This window comes from Dipodomys spectabilis, unplaced genomic scaffold, assembly GCF_019054845.1.
Source record: "Dipodomys spectabilis isolate Male_0828 unplaced genomic scaffold, ASM1905484v1 ptg000180l, whole genome shotgun sequence".
Classification (NCBI taxonomy): Eukaryota; Metazoa; Chordata; class Mammalia; order Rodentia; family Heteromyidae; genus Dipodomys; species Dipodomys spectabilis.
Window position 1 is genome coordinate 1,350,538 of NW_024870857.1, and position 20,151 is coordinate 1,370,688.

Genomic DNA, 20,151 nt, shown 5'->3' on the forward strand with positions numbered 1-20,151 from the left:
AGAAAGCAGGGCTGGGGCCAGGTCTACATTGGTAAAGCCCTGGATAAATACAATTTTCAGCCTCTTTCAGTCTCACTCTTCCTTTCTCCCTCACTCCCTTTCTCTTTCTTTTTGTGCAGGAAGCATGCCTCAAGTAGTACAATATCTGCTAATTGAGCAAACTAGCTAGCAAGTGCTGTGCCCTCACTTCAAATCCCTGTATCACAAAACAAAGAATATAAACCAGAAAAGCCAGAGATTTCACTAGTTTCCTTGTCTCTTCCAATTTTCTCCCTTTTCTTTGTCCCTTCTTCACTCATTAGTCTCTCCTTCTACTCATTTTTTGCAAGTTTAGTTCAAATATTAAAACTCCTTCAGGGAAGTTGCTTGGCTCTAAGTTGAAACTTTACTACAGCCAAAAATAAAGGAATGCAGGTCTGTTATCCTGGCTGCTTTGGATGTGATCTGGAGGATCCTAGTTCAAAGCCAGCACAAGCATAAAAGTTTGTGTGACTCTGTCTCCAAATCAGCTGGAAAAAGCCACATTGAAGGTATAAGATATACCATAGAAACTTATTTTCTCTCTCTCCCTCTTCTCTCTGTCTCTGTCTTACTCTACATCTTTCTGTTGTTTCTATATCTCTCTGCATGACTCTGCCTTGCTTTGTCTCTCTCTGTTTCACTCTTCATCTCTCCATTTGTCTGTGTCTATTTCTCTCTCCATCAATCCCTTTCTCTCTTCCTGGAGTGGAACAATACCAGCCAAGTTAGCAAGCCTAGAAAATTCTAAATCCTGAGCCTTGAGTTCAAACCTCTGTATCACTAAAGAAACAAAAAAGTGGCAAGAAGATTTCATTAATGCTCTCTCTTTCCCTCTCCCTCTCCCTCCCTCCTTCATTAGAGGACTGGCTCTAGTGGCATAGCACCTACATGGCAAATGCAGATTACTGATTCAAATTCTGGTAGTTCCAAAAATAAAGAAAATTCTAAAAATGCCAGGTGCTAGGGGCCCACACCTCTAATCCTAGTTACTGAGGTGTCTGAAACCTAGAGTATCCCAGTTCAGAGCTAGCCCAGATAGAAAAGAGTTGCTTCAAAATTAGTAGCAAAAATCAGTGCTAGGCCCATGGCTCAGATGGTAGAGTACTGGTTTATCAGGCAAGCACATGAGACATGAGGCCCTGAGTTTTGCAACCAGGATTGCAAAAAAAGTAAAACAAAAAATGTTCATTCTCTACTCCTTGTCTCTCCTTCATATTCTCCTCTGCCCCTACTCTTTTCTTCCTTTGAGGTGTGGATCAAATTGTGTAATACTAGAATGGTTAATGCAAGGCCCTGCGTTCAAATGATATATTTCTCACCAAATAAAACTCTTTTATCTGAAAAATGATATGCACTAGGATTGATGCCTATAATCATAGTTACTCAAAGGGCTGAGAACTGGAGAATCATAGTTGGAAGACAACTCTGGCAGAAAAAGTTCTGGGGATTCTGCCTCTAAAATAAACAGGAAAAAGCAAAGCAAAATTGTAGGAAAGGCTCACATGGTAGAAACCAGCCCAGTGAGAAAACCTGGATATTGTGAGGCCCTCAGTTCACACCTCAGTACCACCAAAAAAAAAGAAAGAAAAAGAAATACCATTTATAGGTTGTTTTGGGGTTTTTTTTTGGTCATCTGTGGGGCTTGAACTCTGGGCCTGGGCACTGTCCCTGAGCTCTTCAGCTCAAGGCCAGTGCTCTAACACTTGAGCAAGAGTGCTACTTCCAGTTTTCTGGTGGTTAATTGAACATGAGTCTCATGGACTTTCCTGTCTGGGCTGGCTTTGAACCGCGATCCTCAGATCACAGCCTCCTGAGTAGCTAGAATTACAGGCATGAGCCACCATTGCCTAGTTACCATATAGATTTTCAATAACTTTCTGTCTCTCCCTGTCTCTCTTTCTCCTTCCTTCCCCTTCCCCTTCCCCTCCCCTTCTTCCCCCCCCAGGAATCGGGACTCAAGTGTTATAAAACAAACCATATTAGTCAGCTTAACAAGTTTCATGTCCTGAGTTCAAATCCCAGTATCACAAATAAAGAAAATAAATGTACAGAGATTTAATTATATCTTTCTATCTATCACCTCCCTCATTCCATCTCTCATTTTCTGCCTCCCTTCCATCCTGCCTTCTTCCCTACCTCCATCCCTTCTTCTCTCCCTCTCCTCTCCTTTTTTCCCCAACCTCTCTCACCCTGCTCCTTTCTGGAAATCAAGGCTCAAGCAGTAAAATATTAGTCAAGTTAAAAAAAAGAAAACTAACAACTTAGGGGAATTGAAGACCTAAGGAATACCAGAGATTTTCTTCTGTGTCTCTCTGGAGTGTGCTTTCTTTCTCTGTCTTACTCTCCTACTCTTCATCTGTCTGTGTCTCTGTCTATCTCTCTGTATTTCTCTCTCTCTTTCTCTCTTCCTTCAAACTTTCCTCTTTTCAAGGAGGCATAGGTAAAGTAGAACAGCAGCAGCCAAGTGAGCATTTCTAGCAACTTCTAAGCCCTGATTTCAAATCCCAGTATCACTTTGTTTTTCTTGTCAGTCGTGGGGCTTGAATGCTGGGCCGAGGCACTGTCCTTCAGCTCTTCAGCTCACAGCAAGCACTCTACCACTTGAGCCACAGAACCACTTCTAGTTTTCTGGTGGTTTATTGAAAGTCTCACAGATTTCCCTGCCCAGGCTGGCTTTTAACCATGATCCTCAGATCTCAGCCTCCCTCATAGGTAGCATTACAGGTGTGAGCCACCAGTACCCGGCCCGGTATCATTTTTTTAAAAAGGCAAAAAAGGTACAATTTCATTCATTTATTCTCCCCCCCCCCCCCCATTCCTTCTCTCCCTCTTTGGAAACCTGGATGTAGTGATATGGCACCTACATGGCAAATACAAACTCCTGATTCAAATTCTGGTACTGTCAAAAATAAAGAAATTACTGGGCACCAATGGCTCACTTCTGTAATCTTAGCTACTCAAGAGACTGAGATCTGAGGATTGTGGTTCAAAACCAGCCCAAACAGGAATGTCCATGAGACTCTTATCTCCAATTAATTACCAGAAAACCCGAAGTGGCCCTGTGGCTCAAGTGGTAGAGTGCTAGCCTTGAGCTGAAAAGCACAGGGACAGCATCCAGGTCCAGAGTTCAAGACCTAAGACAGATAAAAAAAAACTTTTTTTAAAATGCCAAATATTCAGGGCTCATGCTTCTAATCCTAGCTACTGAGATATCTGAGATCTGGAGTATCCCAGTTCAAAGCCAAACCAGGTAGAAAAGTACGTTTTTCTTCAAAATTAGCAGAAAAAAATCAATACTAGAGGCAGTTCAAATGATAGTGTACAAGCTTATCAGGCAAGCACAATAAATATGAGGCCCTGAGTTGTACCACCAATACTACCATAAAATACAAAAATTATGGGAAACTAGATAAATTATATTCTTTCTCTGCCTCTCCATCTGTCTCTCCCTTTCACGGACTTCCTCCTTTCTCCTTTTAGTGAGACAAATGATACAACACTACAATGGCTAATGCAACACCCTGAGTTCAAATTAAGCAACTGGCACCAAATAAAACTTTTTTCTGAAAAATGATATGCACTAGGTTTGATATCTGAAATTATAGTTACTCAGTGGGCTAAGAACCAAAAAATCACAGTTGGAAGCCAACTCAGGCTGAGAAGTTTTCTAGAACTCTGTCTTCAAAATTGCCAGGAAAAAGCAAAACTGGAAAGAAGATTCTAATAGCAGAACCCAGCCCAGTAGGAAAGCCTAGAGATTCTGAGGCCCTGAGCTCACACTCTAGTACCATCTAAAAGAAAATTAAGGCCAGGTCCCAGTAGCTCATTCCTGTAATCTTAGCTACTCAGGAGACTGAGATCTGAGAATCATGGTTTGAAACCAGCAGACATGAAGAGTCCTTGAGAATCTTATCTCCAATCAACTAATAAAAAGCTGGAAGTGAAGCTGTGGTTCAATTGGTAAAGTGTGAGCCTTGAGCAAAAAAGCTCAGGGACAGTGCCCAGGCCCAGAGTTCAAGCCTTAGGACTAGCAAAAAAAAAAAAAAAGAAAGAAAGAAAAGAAAACTAGGAAATAACATTGCTGGGCACTGGAGGCGCTCATACCTGTGATCCTAGCTACTCACAGGATGAGATCTGAGGATGACAGTTCAAAGTCAGCCTGGGCAGGAAAGTCTGTGGAGACTCTTATCTCCAATTAACCACAAAAGAAGCCAGAAGTGGTGCTGTGCTTAAGTGGGTAGAGTGCCACCCTTGAGCAAAAGGAGCTTGTGGACAGCACCCAGGCTCAGAGTTGAAGGCCCAGGACCCACAGAAAGAAGGGAAGGAGGGAGGGAGGGAAGGAGGGAGGGGAGGGGAGGAGGGAAGGAGGGAAGGAGAGAGGGAATAAAACAGAGATTTTCAATCTTTTTGTCTCTCCCTCTCCTTCTCTTTGTCCACGCCCCCTCCCAGAAATCATGACTCAATAGTTACTTCACCAGCCAAGTGAGCAAGCCTAACAAATTCCATGCCCTGAGTTCAAACTCCAGGATCACAAAAAAGAAAATAAAAATTGCCAGAGATTTTATTATAGTTTTCTATCTCTCATTCCCTCCTTCCCTTCCTTCTTCTTCCCTCCCTCCCTCCCTCCATCCCTACCAGGTTACTTCCTTCTCTCTACTTTCCTGGAAGTTTAGCTCACAGTAGAACTACTGCAAGGCAAATGTGAGGACCTACATTCAAACTCTACTACAGCAAAAAATAAAAACTTTAAAAAAATGACATGTTGAGGGACTCACGTTTGAACTATTCTAGTTCAAAAGTAGCACAAGCAGAAAAGTTTTTGGGACTCTGTCTCCAAAATAACCAGCAAAAATAGGCTGGAAAACTAAAGAAATAAAAAAACCAGAAAAATGAAAAAAATGACAGGTTTGACTCTCTCTGTCTCTCTCTGTCGCTCTGTCTCTGTCTCTCTGTCTCTCTCTCTCTCTCCCCCTCTTCTCTTACTAGTACTGAGGCTTGGACTTACATCTAGGCATTTCCCCTGAGCTTATTTGCTTAAGGATAGCACTCTACCACTTGAGCCACAGCTCCACTTCTGACTTTTGGGGTACTTAATTGGAGATAAGAATCTTAAGGAGTTTCCTGCCTGGGCTGGCTTCAAACCAGGATCCTCAGATCTCAGCATACTAAGTAGCTAGGACTACAAAGCATGAGCCACTAGTGCCTGGCTTCCCTTCTTCTTTATCCCTTCCTACCTCCCATTCCCTCCTTATATCACTTACTGGAAGCTTAGTTCAACTATTAAACTCCTGCAAGGCAAATGATGGGCTCTAAGTTTTAACTACTACAGCCAAAAAACTTTTTAATAAAATAAGAGAAAAAATGGGAGAAAAATGTAAATGCAGAATGTGCTGGAGGCACATGTCTGTTATCCTAGCTACTCTGGATGTGAACTAGAGGATTCAAGGTCAAAGCCAGAAAAGGTATAAAAGTCTGTGAGACTATTCCATCAAAATAACCAACACAAAGCTGGATTGGACACTTAAGAAATACCACAGAGATTTTTTTCCATTCTCATTCATTCATTCATTCATTCTCTCTCTCTCTCTCTCTCTCTCTCTCTCTCTCTCTCTCTCTCTCATGATGACTAAATTGTTATACCAGCGAAGTAATCAAGTCAGTTTCCCAGCCCCAAGTTCAAATCCCAATATCACAAAAAAGAAACTAAAGATATTTCATTATATCTTTCTGTCTCTACCCAATTGCCTTCCTCCTTGTCTACCTCTTTCCCTCCCATCCTGCCTTCTTCCTTCTCTTCCTTCTTGGAAACTTAGCTCAAATAGTAGAATACCTGCAAGGCAAATGCTAGGCCCAAAGTTCAAACTCTAATAGAAACAAAAGTAGTTTTTTAAAAGATGACATGTACTGGAGAACTCATGCTACTCAGGAAGATGTGAGGTGGATGCTAGTCAGGAGGATGTGAGCTGGAAGATCCTAGCTCAAAGCCAGCACAGGTAGAATGTTTTTGGGATAGTACCTCCAAAGTAACCAGCAAAAAGCCGAGCTGGCCAAGTGTCGGTGCCTCACATTTTTAATTCTAGCTACTCAGCCTGAGTAAATAGAAGGCTGAGATGGAAGGAATGCAGTTCAAAGTTAGCCAGGGCAGGAAAGTCCATGAGACTCTTATCTCCAATTAACTATTAAAAAGTCAGAAATGGTGCTATGGTTCAAAGTAGTACAGCCTTGAACACAAAGCTTAGGGACAGAGCCCAAGACTAGCACACATAAAAGCTGGGCTAGAGCTCTAAAAAACATAATAATAATAATAGTCTAAAATGATGCCAAGATTTAATTCTCTTCCTCTCATCCTTTTTTCTTCCCTCTCTGAAGGGGAAGCTCAAATAATTGAACTCCTACAGAGCAAATGCAAGGCCCTGAGCTCAAATTAATGGCTGCCACCAAAAAAAGAATGTTTTTGAAGATACCAAGTGCTGTGGTTGTGGTCTATAATCTTAACTGTTAAGGAAGCTGAGATCCAGAGGATCACAGTTCCAAACCAGCCCAGGCAGAAAAATCTTTGGGATTCTATCTTCAAAACAATCATGAAAAGGTCAGGATGGAGCCATTTCTCAATTGGTAGTTATCAGTTCAGCTGGCAAGAGTAGAAAGTGTAAGGCACTGAGTTAAAACTCCAGAAAAAAGTGAAATATCAAAGATTTTCTCATTCTCTCTTTCCTCTCCTCCTTTGGTCCCTCTCTTCTCTTTCTTCCTCCCCCTCTTCCAGCAGCATGGCTCAAGTGGAACAAAACCAGCCAAGTAAGCCTAGCATTCTAAGCCCATAGTTCAAACCCCAGTGTCACTAAAGAAGTTTTTAATGGCCAGGAAATTCTAGTGCTAACAAAAATAAAGAAAAAAAATAAATGCCAAAGTGCTGAAGGCTCATACCTAATCCTGATGCTCGGGTTATAAGGTGGCTGAGATCTGGAGGATCCTAGTTCAACATCACACCAGGCAGAAAACTCAGTAAAATTCTTTTCAAAAGTAGCAGCTAAAATCAGTACTGGAGGCATGGCTCAACTGGTAGATTTACAGCTTATCAGGCAATCACATGAGACCAGTACTGCCATTAAAAATAAAAAGTCCAGATGAGAGTGGTTTATTCCTGTATTCCTAGTTACTCAGGAGACTGAGATCTTAGGATGGTTGGTTGGAAGCCAACCTGGGTAGAAAAGACTCTTATCTCCAATTATCCACAAAAAACTGAATGTGGATCTGTGGCTCAAGTGGTAGAATTCCAGCCCTTTGTACAAAAGCTAAGGCTCTGAATACACATCTGAGTACAAGCACACACACACACATACACAGACACAAGGAAAAAAGCTTGAGAAACCAAATCTCAATCTCTCTCTCTCCTCCCCAGTCCTCCTTCCTTCCTTCCTTCCTTTACTTTCCTTCTCTTCCTGGAGGTTTGGCTTAAATGGTTGAGGACAGGGTCAGGGCTAGAAATGTGGCTTAGGAGTAGGGTGCTTGCCTAGCATGCATAAAGCCCTGGATTCAACTCCTCAGTACCACATAAACAGAAAAAGCTGGAAGTGATGCTGTGGCTCAAGTGGTAGAGTGCCCAGGCCCTGAGTCCAAGCCCCAGAACTGGCAAAAAAATTGTTGAGCACCATCAGTGAGCAAGTCTAGCAAGTTCCAGGCTCTGAGGTCAGACCAAATACCACCGAAAAAAGACAAAACAAAGAAATGCCACAGAGATTTCTTATTTCCTTTTCTTTCTCTCCATCTTGCCATCTCTTCTTTCCTCCCTTTCTCTCTGAAGGTATTTCTTAAGTAGTAAAATGCCTACAAGGCCTATATGATAGGTCCTGAGTTCAAACTCTAGTACTGGCAAAAATTCATGTATTTCTTTATTTATTTCTTTATGCATGCCAGTCCTGGAGCCTAAACTCAGTGTCTGGACATTGTTCTTCAATATTTTTGCTAAAGGTTAGGATTCCAGCACTTGAGCCACAGCTCCACTTCCTGATTTGGGGTAGTTAATTTGAGATTAAGAGTCTCACAGACTGACTTTGAACCATGATGCTTAGCTCTCAGCCTCCTGTGTAGCTAGGATTACAGGCATGAGCCACCAGTGCACAGCTAATATTTTTAAACATGTTAGGCAATAAGGGCTCACACCTGTAACCCTATCTACACAGGACTGGGAGATTTAGAGGATTATAATGAGTTGGGGTAAGATAGCTAAAGGGCATGTGGTTTTACTTTTTTTTTTTTTTTTTTTTGCCAGTCCTGGGCACTGTCCCTAAACGTCTTTTGCTCAAGGCTAGCACTCTACCACTTGAGCCACAACGCCACTTTCAGCTTTTTCTGTTTATGTGAAGGAATTGAACCCAGGGCTTCATGCATGCTAGGCAAGCACTCTACCACTAAGCCACATCCTTAGCCCCTCTTGAGGGAGGATACTTTTTGAGTAATAAAAAGTTATAAATTGGTTGTGATTATGATTTCAGTTAATTGTACACTCTTAAATAAGCAACTTAACCTGGGTTGTTAATTACTTGTAATAAGGCTATTATAAAAGTAATAGCAGTTAATAAATACATAAATTATGTTTTAAAATATTATGCTGGACATTGGCAAGAAAAGCCTCACTGGTTCCAGTTGAGAAGATATTACAAGGTACTACCTACCTTACCAAGCTACTCAGGAGGCTGAGATCAAAATGATCACAGTTTGAAGCAAGCCCAGGCCAAGAGAAATCTGCAAGACTCTGTCTTGAAAATAACCAAGAAAAACAGGGCTGGAAGTATGGATCAAATGATAATGTGCCAGTAGAACAAACAAGCCCAAAGGAGCTCAAGGCCCTGAGTTCAAACCCCAATACCTCAAAAGAAAAGACAAAAAATTGAGAGAAATCACATGATTTCATTCTCTTTCCCTTCATCCTTTTCCTACCTCCCTTCCTCCTTTCTTCCCTTCCTCTCTCCTCCTCTCTCCCTTCCTCTCTCTCCTTCTCCTCTTTTCCTCCCCATCCCTGCCTCTCTCCTTTCCTCTCTCCCCCCTCCTCCATTTCTTGGAGGTAAGGCTCAAGTAGAAGAAAACTACCCTACCCAGCAAGTGGAGGGAATGCAGATTAGTTACAAAAAACTGCAGTTTTTTAGAATGGGTTATGCTTCTTTCAGGAAGGAATCACTAATTTGCACTTTGAGGAATGACTTCTCATATGGGCTTTTTCCTCACTCCTTTTTATTTAGTTAGTTATTTTGGTCAGTCATGGGGCTTGAACTCAGGGCCTTGGCACTCTCCCTGAGCTGTTTTTGTTGTTGTTGTTTTGGTTTGGTTTGGTTTGGGTTTTGGGGTTTTTGTTTTTGTTATTTTTGCTTAAGTCTAGTGCTCTACCACTTTGAACCACAACTTCACACTTTTTTTCCCTTTTTTGGGGGGGGGGGTAACTGGAGATAAGAGTCTCATGGACTTTCCTGCCCAAGCTGGCTTTGAACTACAATCCTCCAATTTCAACTTCTCAAGCAGCTAAGACTATAGGCATGAGCCACAAGTGCCCTGCACCTCCTTTTTCTTAATTAGCATATATTAATTGTATACAGGTGTTTCACTGTGATATTTTCATGTGTGTATAGAGAGCACTTTAATCAAACTCACCTTATAATTTATTCCCTTTCTCTTTTTATTTTCATATATGGACATGAAATACTCCACATTCACACACACACCACCCCCTTCACCTTCTACTTTAGTCTTCCCCTTTTTACTTGATCCTCTAGCCCCACATTCTGCCAACAGTGCAAGCTTTTTCTTATTTTTTTGTGGGGGGGTTTGTCAGCCATGAGACCTGAACTTAAGGCCTGGGCAGTGTCTCTAAGCTCTTTTGATCAAGGCTAGCACTCAACCACTTTGAGCCACAGCTCCACTTCTGGCTTTTCTAGTTGGTAATTGGACATAAGAATCTCATGGTCTTAGAGGTTCCTCAAAAGACTCCACATAGAGCTCCCCTATGACCCAGCAATCCCACTTTTGGGCATTTACCGCAATGACCACAAACAAGGCTATACTAAAGCTACTAGCACAACTATGTTTATCTCAGCATTATTTACCATAGCTAAGATATGGAACCAACCTAGATGTCCCTCAGTAGATGAATGGATCAGGAAAATGTGGTGTGTGTGTGTGTGTGTGTGTGTGTGTGTACATATATATATATAATGGAATTGTATGTCTCCATCAGAATGAATGACATTATCCCATTTGTTAGGAAATGGAAAGATTTGGAAAAAGTATATTAAGTAAGCCAGGCCCAAAGAAACATAGGTCCCATGGTTTCCCTTATTTGCAATAACTAGTATATGTCTAAGACAAGCAGAAAAGGTCAAAAGCTACATACACATGACCATATAAGATGAGGTTAAAGTGAAATGAACTCCAAGATAGGGACACAAATGTGTTTTTTTTCTTTCTGGATATTGTTTTTAATGTGCTTATAATGTACTATGTGATTTTTTTTTGTTTCTTTGGTATGTTCTTCCCCCACGGTATGACCCCTGTTTTCACTGTATTTGATTCCGGTGCCCTGTATCTTGTATATACACTTTTCTAATTTGGGGAGGGGAAGGGAAAAAATAAAATGCTTAAATGGGGATACAAGTTTACCCATTGTAACAATGAGGGGTATAAAACACTATGTTTAAAACGAACTTTACAACTTGGGGGGGGGGGGTGGAGTCGTTGGGGAGATGGGGAAGGAAGGGATGGTAGGGGAAAAACAAAGGAGGAGACAACAGTGCTTGGTAGGAAATGTACTCATTACCTTACTCATGTAACTGTAACCACTCTGTAAAGTATTTTTACAATAAAAAACGTAAAAAAAAAAACATGAGGGAAGGGGTGACACTGTTCAAAAAGAGATGTCCTCATTTACCTAATTTATGTAACTGTAACTCCTGTGTACATCACCTTTACAATAACAATATTTAAAAAAGACTTCTTGAATTATCTATTAAATATCTATGGGCATTGTCTTATCCAAAAAAAAAAAAAGAAAAGAAAAGAAAGAATCTATTGGCAACCTCAATCCCCAGATCTCAGCTTCCTGAGTAGCTAGGATTTACAGGCCTGAGCCATCAGCGTCCAGCCAGAGCAGGTTTGTTTTTAACAGTTAGGACTTTGTGGTACCTGATCGCCCCCTAGTGGCCAAAGTCTTTACTTGCTTCGTCAGCGAGCGAACTGTCGCCGGCCTTCCAGAGCCCCGCGCGAATCCCCGCAGCTCCACAGGGCGATTTCGGAACAGAGCTGGAATAGGCTACTCTTCCCGGTGTTTTAAAGTTCGGCTTCGCTCGAATCTCCACGGCTCTATAGAGCGACTTCGCGCCCAAATACTAACTGGCTATACTTTTCCCCCTGTTAAAGTTCGGCCCCAAGAGAATCTCCACAGTTCTACAGTGCGACTTTGCGCAAGAGCCGGGATAGACTACTCTTCACCTTATTTTAAAGTTCCTAAAACCAGGGAAATGCCCAAGAATATATTTTGTGAAAAAGATTCCTTACAAATGACAAATGCTATGAGGGAACCCGAAAGCTTCAAGGCTTCCAAATCCCCTTCACGCTTTCCCGTAACTCTTCATTCACTGTTATCTTATCCCCCAAGAACGGCTAAGCCCCCTCAGCCCACCCAACCACCCCCCCCCAAAAAAAACCTTTCTTACCAATTACTACCATACCTCGGTACTTTTTTAGTCAGAAGTTCCCGGTTGTCTGACAGAAAAAAAAATTCTGATTAAACGGCTTTTCCCCTCAACCACTTCTCCCCCGTCCCTAGCCCTCTCGCAAAATGCATTTATATATTTATAAAATCCTAAACATGTGAGGAAAAGCCCTTGTAATGGCTAGTAAAACAAGCTGCGCCTTTACCAAGCCACTGATTAAAACAAAAATTCCACGCTGGATAAAAAGCCGAGACAGGAAAAGGGCAAAAATTAATGAGAAATAACGGTGAGGAATCGAGAAGCAGAGACAAACCACCTCAGCGACACGTTCCCGCCGGCAAAGCTTCTCCAAATGGAAACACACATACACACACACATACACACACACATACACACACATACACACCACACACGCGCGCTCGCGCATGCACAACCGCCTCAAACTGACGACTCAGCCCACGGGCCGACGCTACCACTTTTACCAGTAAGGGGAGGGGGGATAACAAATCAGTGCTCTCTTCAGTCAGACTTAAAGCCACCAGGTGGGGTTAGAAGATTGCAAGAGATGTTCTTCATTTTTCTTATTCTCAGACAATTTCTTTCTGGATTCTCAGGCTCTGCAGGCAAAAAACAAAGGTGTAATCTCTGTAAGCACATACTCGTACACGCCCCCCCCTTATCACCAAGACAATGGATGTGACCAATGCTTGAGCTACCCTGCCGCCAGGGGGCAAGCTGGAGGATTATGGGGGATGGGGGAATTCTTTAAGGTGGTACCTCTTTCGAAAAACTTTAGTGTTCTATTTCCAAGTACTGTGACTATAGTTAACAATGCTATATTTCTCAAAAACGTTAGATTTAATTTTTTAAAAATATTTTTAAAATTTTATTTTGAAGATAGATTTTTTTTAAATACTCCCTTTAGCTGCACACAGTGGCTTGCACTGGTGGCTCCATGCCTGTAATCCTAGCTATTCACGGAGCTGAGATCTGAGGATGGCAGTTTGAAGCCAGCCGGGGCAAGAAAATCCGTGAGACTCTTATTTCCAAGTAACCACCAGAAAACCGGACATAGAGCTGTGAGTCAAAGTGGGAGACTGCTACCCTTGAGTGAAAAAGCTCAGAGACAACGTCCAGTTCCCAAGTTCAAGCTACATACATGACAGACAAAAAAAATACTTCCTTTATAAGTAAATAACAAGTGTTTGAAGAGATAGGTATTATTTACCTATATTTGATCACTATATTATATATATATATGTAAGCATTAATTGTACCCATTAAGTTATTACAATTACATGTAAATAAAAAATTAAAAAGTTCCCTTTTCATAAGGCTATATAAGGAATAAAATAATGCATGTAATACAGTACCAAGAAAATTCTCAGGCCCAGCTCCAGGCCTAAAATATTAAAAACTCTGGGGTTGGGCCCAAATATCTTGTTCTAACAGAGCCTTCTGGGTGATTCTGATGCTCTTTAAAGAATGAAATTTATCACTGTGGGGAAAAATCCTACCCTCTCATAAATAAGTTCTCCTTTATCATTATTACAGGATTCCTTGACTCCATAGCTTCTGAATTATGTTTACTGCCTGGAATGTCAAAACTATTGATTTTTATAGTTTCTTATTTTGATTTTTTGTTTGTTTTATGAAGTATCACGGGTTTGAACTCGGGGCCTGGCCCTTTTTGAGTGTGGCGGTCTACCACTTGAGTCACACCTCTAGCCTAGTTTTGCTGGATTATTTTAGGGATGGAGTCTAGTGTGCCCTTTTCTGCCCAGGCAGGCCTCTAACCACAGATTCTCCAGATCTCTGCCTCCTGGATAGCTAGAGTTAAAAATTATGAGCCACTGTTGCTAGCTTATAAGCCCAACTCTGTGCCCAGTATTCTGGCAGATACATTGAAAAAGGAGACAGAAAACCCACCCCCTTGGCTTACAATGTAGGTGATCCAGGAATGGGAAAACTTACTTAACTCTACAAGGCCAGATCTACTAACTGTCAGATGAATTATCCTGACAAGAAACAAATGTTCTAGGAAACCAAAGGAGGAAAGTTTCACAATTATAAGGAGAATCCTGAGTAGAAATAGCCATGGCTAGATCAAGTCTGCCTCTCAAAATTAGCTGTAAGTCATTTTCTAAAAGTTAATAGAGCAGTCCTTACCTACCTAATTAAGCCTCTGCCTATAAAGGAACTGCCATTTACCTTTAACAGCTGCTCCCTGAAGTTTAAACAATGAGAATATTTATAGTTTTTAAAAGCCCTTTATTTCCCCCCCTTACTCCTCAATCCTTCATAGGAAAAGACAGATATACACAAAACAGACATAACATAAATACCTGACACAAATAATTATGCAGCACAATTACAGATCTGTTTTGAATCGTCATCTATTTTTTTTTTCACTTTAGCTTGGCTACAGGAAACTGCTCTAAATGACACTGTGCATCCACACAACTGGAAAGACAAGAGAAAAAGAAGTAGTATTCCCAAATGTTATTGGTTTACAATGAGCCATGTCGGATAATCATTGGCATCATTACCTGACTTCCAGATAGTCACACAGTGTCATCACATAAACCAAATTAGGTAGGCTATATCTGAGGCTGAAAGATACCCGAAGGAATAAGGCAGACAGTGATTTCATGAAGTCTGATGGCTCATTTTATTTCATTTCCTTTTGCATTATTCAGAATAACTGTATTACAGACACAGGTCCCATTTATATTATCTTATTAGAGTTTTCAAACCAAATGCAAACTGAAAGTATATTTCAGGTGTTGATATGTACTATTATGTACTATTATTCACAACAGAAAAGAAGAGAAGATGGATGGGTAAAGTTAGAAACTGATGGTGGTTTGGGAAAAAAAATGATGGTCATGGATTGGGGGGAGGGGGTTGTTACTGTTTTAGGGATAGACCTCAAACCTGCTACATAGCCCAATCTGGCTTCTAATTCATGATATCTTGCCTTAGCCTCCTGAGTGCTGGGATTACAGGCAGGTGCTACCATGCCTAGTTAAGCTAGCATTTGTGTTTAGCATCTCTCTCTCTCTCTCTCTCTCTCTCTCTCTCTCTCTCTCTCTCTCTCTCTCTCTCACACACACACATGTATTCTCTCTCTCACACATATACACATGTACACACACCTATATGATATATAGATATAGATATGGATATATTGCCAGTCCTAGGGCTTGAACTCAAGGCCTGGACACTGTCCCTGAGCTTCTTTTGTTCAAGGCTAGCACTCTACCACTGAGCCACATCACCACTTACAGCTTTTTCTGTTTATGTGGTACTGAGGAATTGAACCCAGGGATTCGTGCATGCTAAGCAAGCACTCCACTGCTAAGCCATATTCCAAGCCCCATTTATAATTTTATTGTTATTAAGGTGTTGTTCAGAGGGGCTACCATTTCATAAATCAGTTAATGAGTACATTTTTTCAGACAATGTCACCCTTTACTTTCCCCCTCCCATCTCTGCCCATGAGTTATAAAGGTCATTTTCCACATAGTATATACTGAATAGCATGATTACATTTGTTCACCCTCCCCTTTTATATATCCTTCTTTAAAATATAAAATTTAAAATTCAGTATATTTGTCTCTTAAACACTAACCCAAGTGCAAACCATCCACATAGATTTCTTTATTCACACAGCATTTTGACTCTAGGAACATCCCTTTTCTCTCCTTTGTCTCCCATACTCTGTATAGGCTAGCCTGACAGTCTCAACACCTTAAGAGGACAAAGGGACAGTAGATATACTGTGTGACCTATGACTGAGCCATATCTGCCTTGATCCTTTCCTTACACTTTCCTCCATGGTTTTACATCCAAATGCTGCTCTGGTTTCTTCCTGACTAGCCTCCAGCATGACAGGATTGGGGTGCCATGGGACAGCACTCTAATCACCCACAATTCTCTCTCTTATCACTTCTGGATTTTGTAAGATATTTTCCAGGCATGGATCACAGCTATTCTATTCTGTCCTGGGAAACTGAGTTGGCCTTTAAAAAATCTCTTAGGGACATGTGTTCTGTGCCTGGAGAATATATAAACATTTTCTTTCTCTGCATCTTATTCCACAGAGAAGAGCCAGACATAAGAACTCCAACTTTGTAATCATCAAATTTCTCCATTTGGAGTCTGTTATATATTTGGATATTAACCTCTTGTTAGATGACTAGTTCTGCAAATATTTTCTTCTATTATGTAGATTGCCTCTTCACTTTTGATTATTTCCTGGTGGTGCTATAGCTTTAAAGCCCCAGTATTGGGACTTTAACTCAAGGCCTGAGTGCTGTCCCTGAGCTACTTTTGCTTAATTCTAATGCTGTACCACTTGAGCCACAGATCTGCTTTGGCTTTTTTTTGGGGGGGAGGGGTCCGGGCCTGAACTCTGGGCCAGGGCACTGTCCCTCAGCTCTTCAGCTCAAGGCTAGCACTCTACCACTTGAGCCACAGAGTCACTTCCGGCTTTTTTCTTTTTGCTTATGTGGTGCTGAGGAATCGAACCCAAGGCCTCATGCATGCAAGGCAAGCACTCTACCACTGAGCCAGCTTCCCAGCCCCTGCTTTGGCTTTTTTAGTAGTTTTTATTAGAGGTAAGAGTCTCATGGACTTTCCCACCCTGGCTAGCTTTGAACTGTGATCTTCACATCTCAGCCTCTGAATAGCTAGGATTACAGGAATAAGCCACCAGCATCCAGCTGTGCTGTATAGCTTCTAAGTTTGACACAATCCAGTTGTGTGGGTTCTTTTTTTGTTTGTTTCCAAGTGTTTAAGGTCGTGTTCAAAACATCCTTGCCCATTCCAAATATCCTGAAAGTTTCATTATTTTAGGTCTGAGATTTAATTCTTTGTATGTGTATGTATGTGTGTGACTCTGTGTGTGAATGTGAGTACTGGGGCTTGAACTTGGGCATAGGTGCCCTCCCTTAACTTTTCCACTCGAAGCTGCACTATACAACTTAAGCCACATTTTCACCTCTGAATTTCTGCTTATTAATTGGAGATCAGCGTCTCAGCCTTCTGAGTAGCTAGAATTGAAGGTGTGAGACACTGATGCCTGGTCTTTAATTCATTTTAATTGATTTTTATAACTGGAAAATGGGTAGTATTATATTTCATTTTTTACCTGAATAGCCATTTTTTTCCCAGCATCATTTAATGAAACAAACATTTCTCAAAAGAAGACATATAAATGGCCATTTTTAATACTCAGTATCACTAATTATCAAATACAAATCAAAACCACAAAATGTAACTTCACACCTGTTAGGATAGCTATTATAAAAAAACTGATAAAAATTGTTTATAAGGATGTGAAGAAAAGGGAGTCCTTGCACGTTCTTTGTGGCAATATAAATTAATAATTCAATATGGAAAACCATATAAAGATTCACATTAGCTAGGCACTGGTAGCTCAAACCTGTAATCCTAGCAACTGAGAAGGCTGAGATCTGAGGATCACTGTTCAAAGCCAGCCCAAGAAGGAAAGCTCATAAGACTCTTATCTCTAAATCATACAAACAAAAATAAAGTCCAGAAATGGAGCTGTGAATCGAGTGGTAAACCACTAGCCTTGAGCACAAAAGCTCAGGGACAGTGCCCATGATCTAAGTTTAAGTTGCAGGTCCAGCACACACACAGAAAAAGATTCAAGCTAAGCCAGGCATCAGGGCTCATATTTGTTATCCTAGCTACTCCAGGAGCACTGCAGTTCACAGTGAGCCTAGGCAAATAATTAACAAGACCCTATCTCAACTAATAAAAAGGGGGGTATTCCAGGCACCAGTGGCTGACACCTGTAATCCTAGCTATTCAGGAGCCTGAGATCTGAGGATTGAGGTTTGAAGCCAGCCTGGGCTGGAAAGTCTGTGAGACTGTTATTTCCAATAAAGTACTAAGAAAAAGCCAGAAGTGACACTGTGGTTCAAGTGGTAGAGCACTAGCCTCAAGTAAACAATAAGTTCAAAGACAGTGCCTGGCCCAGAGCAAAGCCCCCAGATGGGCAAAAAAAGGAAAAGAAAAATCTGGGTACAATGATGTCTACCTTTTATCTAAGAAACATGAGAAGTATAAATAGGAGGACCACACTCTAGGCAAGCCCAGAAAAAAATATGAAAACCCTATTTGAAAAATAATGAAAGCAAAGAGGATAAGGGGTATGGATCAAGCAGCAGAACATCTGTCTAGCAAATGGAAGGCCCTAAGTTCAAAACTGTGCCACAAAAAAATTAAAGCTAGAAGCCAGATGCCAGTGGCTCACATCTATAATCCTAGCTACTCAAGAGGTTGATTATGAGAATTAAAGTTCAAAGCCAGCTTAGGTAGACATATCTGAGAGATTCCCAGCTCCAATTAATAAGAAAAATGCTGAAACTAGAGGTGTGGCTCAAGTGGTAGAAGTGCCAGTCATGAGTGAAAAAATAGAACCAGAGCATGAGGCCCTGAGTTCAAGCCCCAGTAGCAGCACAAAATAAATAAAAAGAAAGATGGCTGGGAATGTAGCTTATTGGTAAAGTGCTTGCCTAGCATGCATGAAGTCCTGGGTTCGATTCCTCAGTACCACATAAACAGAAAAAGCTGGAAGTGGCACTGTGACTTAAATTGTAGATTGCTAGCCTTGAGCAAAAGAAGCTCAGGGACAGTGCCCAGGCCTTGAGTTTGAGTCCCAGGATTGGCAAAAAGAAAGAGAAAGAAGGAAAGAAAGAAGGAAAGAAAGAAAGAAAGAAAGAAAGAAAGAAGAAGAAAGAAAGAAAGAAAGAAAGAAAGAAAGAAAGAAAGAAAGAAAGAAAGAAAGAAAGAAAGAAAGAAAGGAAGGAAGGAAGGAAGGAAGGAAGGAAGGAAGGAAAGAAAGAAAGAAAGATAGATTACCTTTATTACCTTTATCCAAAGGTAATAAAATCAGTATGTCAAAGAGATACGCTAACTCGCATGTTCACCACAGCACTATTTACAATAGCCCCCAAATGGAAACAACCTGAGAGGCTATCAGCTGATGGATGGATGGATTATAAAATGTGGTACACTTGCAGAATAGAATACTATTCAGGTATAAGGAGAATGAAATCTTGTCATCTGGATAATATAGGTAGACCTAGAGATCATTATAATAAGTGAAGTAAGCCAAGCACAGAAAAACAAGTACCATATGATTTCACTCATGTATAGAATTTCAAACAGTTGATCACACAGAAAAAAAAAACTATCACAGAATGATAGTTACCAGAAACAGGGGAATCTAGGGGAAGTTAAGAGTGTGAAAGACTGGTGAATGGGTACTGTTCCAGTTAGAGAGGGACAAGAACTTCTGATGTGCTATTGAACAGTAAGATAACTAGAGATAACAATATTGTGCTTGCTCATTTAAAAAAAAAACTAGAAGATGCCTGGTGCCAGTGGCTTGTGTCTATAATTCTAGCTACTCAGGGGGCTAGGATCTGAGGATCGGGGTTCAAAGCCAGCCCAACTGGGAAGCCTTGAGTGAATAAAACTAAGGGGCAGTACTCTTCTCAGGCTTTGAGTTCAAGCCACAGTACCGGGGGAAAAAAACCTAGAATAAATGATTTTTTGTGTTTCACTATGAAAATGATAAATCTAGCCTGGTGCTAGTGATTCACACCTCAGAAGGCTGAGATCTGAAGACCAGATTCAAAGGCAGCCCCAGAAGAAGTTTATAGACTCTCATCTCCAATTAACCACTGAAAAGCCGAAAATAGATCTGTGGTTCAAGTGGTAGAGCTCTAGCCTTGAGCAAAAAACCAAGAGTGTGAAGACCTGAGTTTAAGCCCCAGTATCAACACATACAAAAAAGGTAAGCTTGAGGAAATAGTTATGTTTAACTTGATTTAAAATTATGTAATATATAAACATAATTAAACTCCACATGATACCCTATAAATATGTATGATTTTCATGTTTTATATATCAACTACTGTATATGTGTATTTTTAAATCTTTGGGGGAAAAGGGTGACAAAGAGAAAAATTAGGTCTTGTACTGAGGATTAGCTATCACCATTTGTAAATATGTGTCAAACCTTAGACTCCGTTGAGCCTTTCTTTCAACTAGGCCTCAAAATTAGCCTGTAAGACCTTTGATATCCAGCATAAATGATTTCATCTACCACCTCTCATACATATACAAGCACTCAGAGACTTGAACAAATACTAGCACAAGTTTTATAAGCTTATGGCCATGTCCTCACTATGACAAACATACCAACCTCTTTAGGATGCTTGCCTAAGCCAGGTATCAGTAGCGCACACATATAATCCTAGTTACTCAGTAAGTTAAGATCTAAGGATTGTAGTTCAAAGCCAGCCTAGGCAAGAAAGTCCATTAGACTCTTATTTCCAATTAACCACCAAAAATCTGGAAGTGGAGCTAAGGTTCAAATGGTAGGGCA

General features: G+C 40.9%; 1 protein-coding gene across 1 annotated transcript in view; it reads right to left on the reverse strand.

Moving 5' to 3' along the window:
- Window positions 1-4,169, reverse strand: part of Ccnb3 (cyclin B3) — a 54,399-nt gene extending 50,230 nt beyond the window's left edge. The window contains exon 1 of the mRNA XM_042695266.1: window positions 4,146-4,169. The gene's annotated coding sequence lies outside the window, so the exon portion shown is untranslated. The remainder of the gene's footprint in view (window positions 1-4,145) is intronic.
- Between the last annotated feature and the right edge of the window lie 15,982 nt (window positions 4,170-20,151).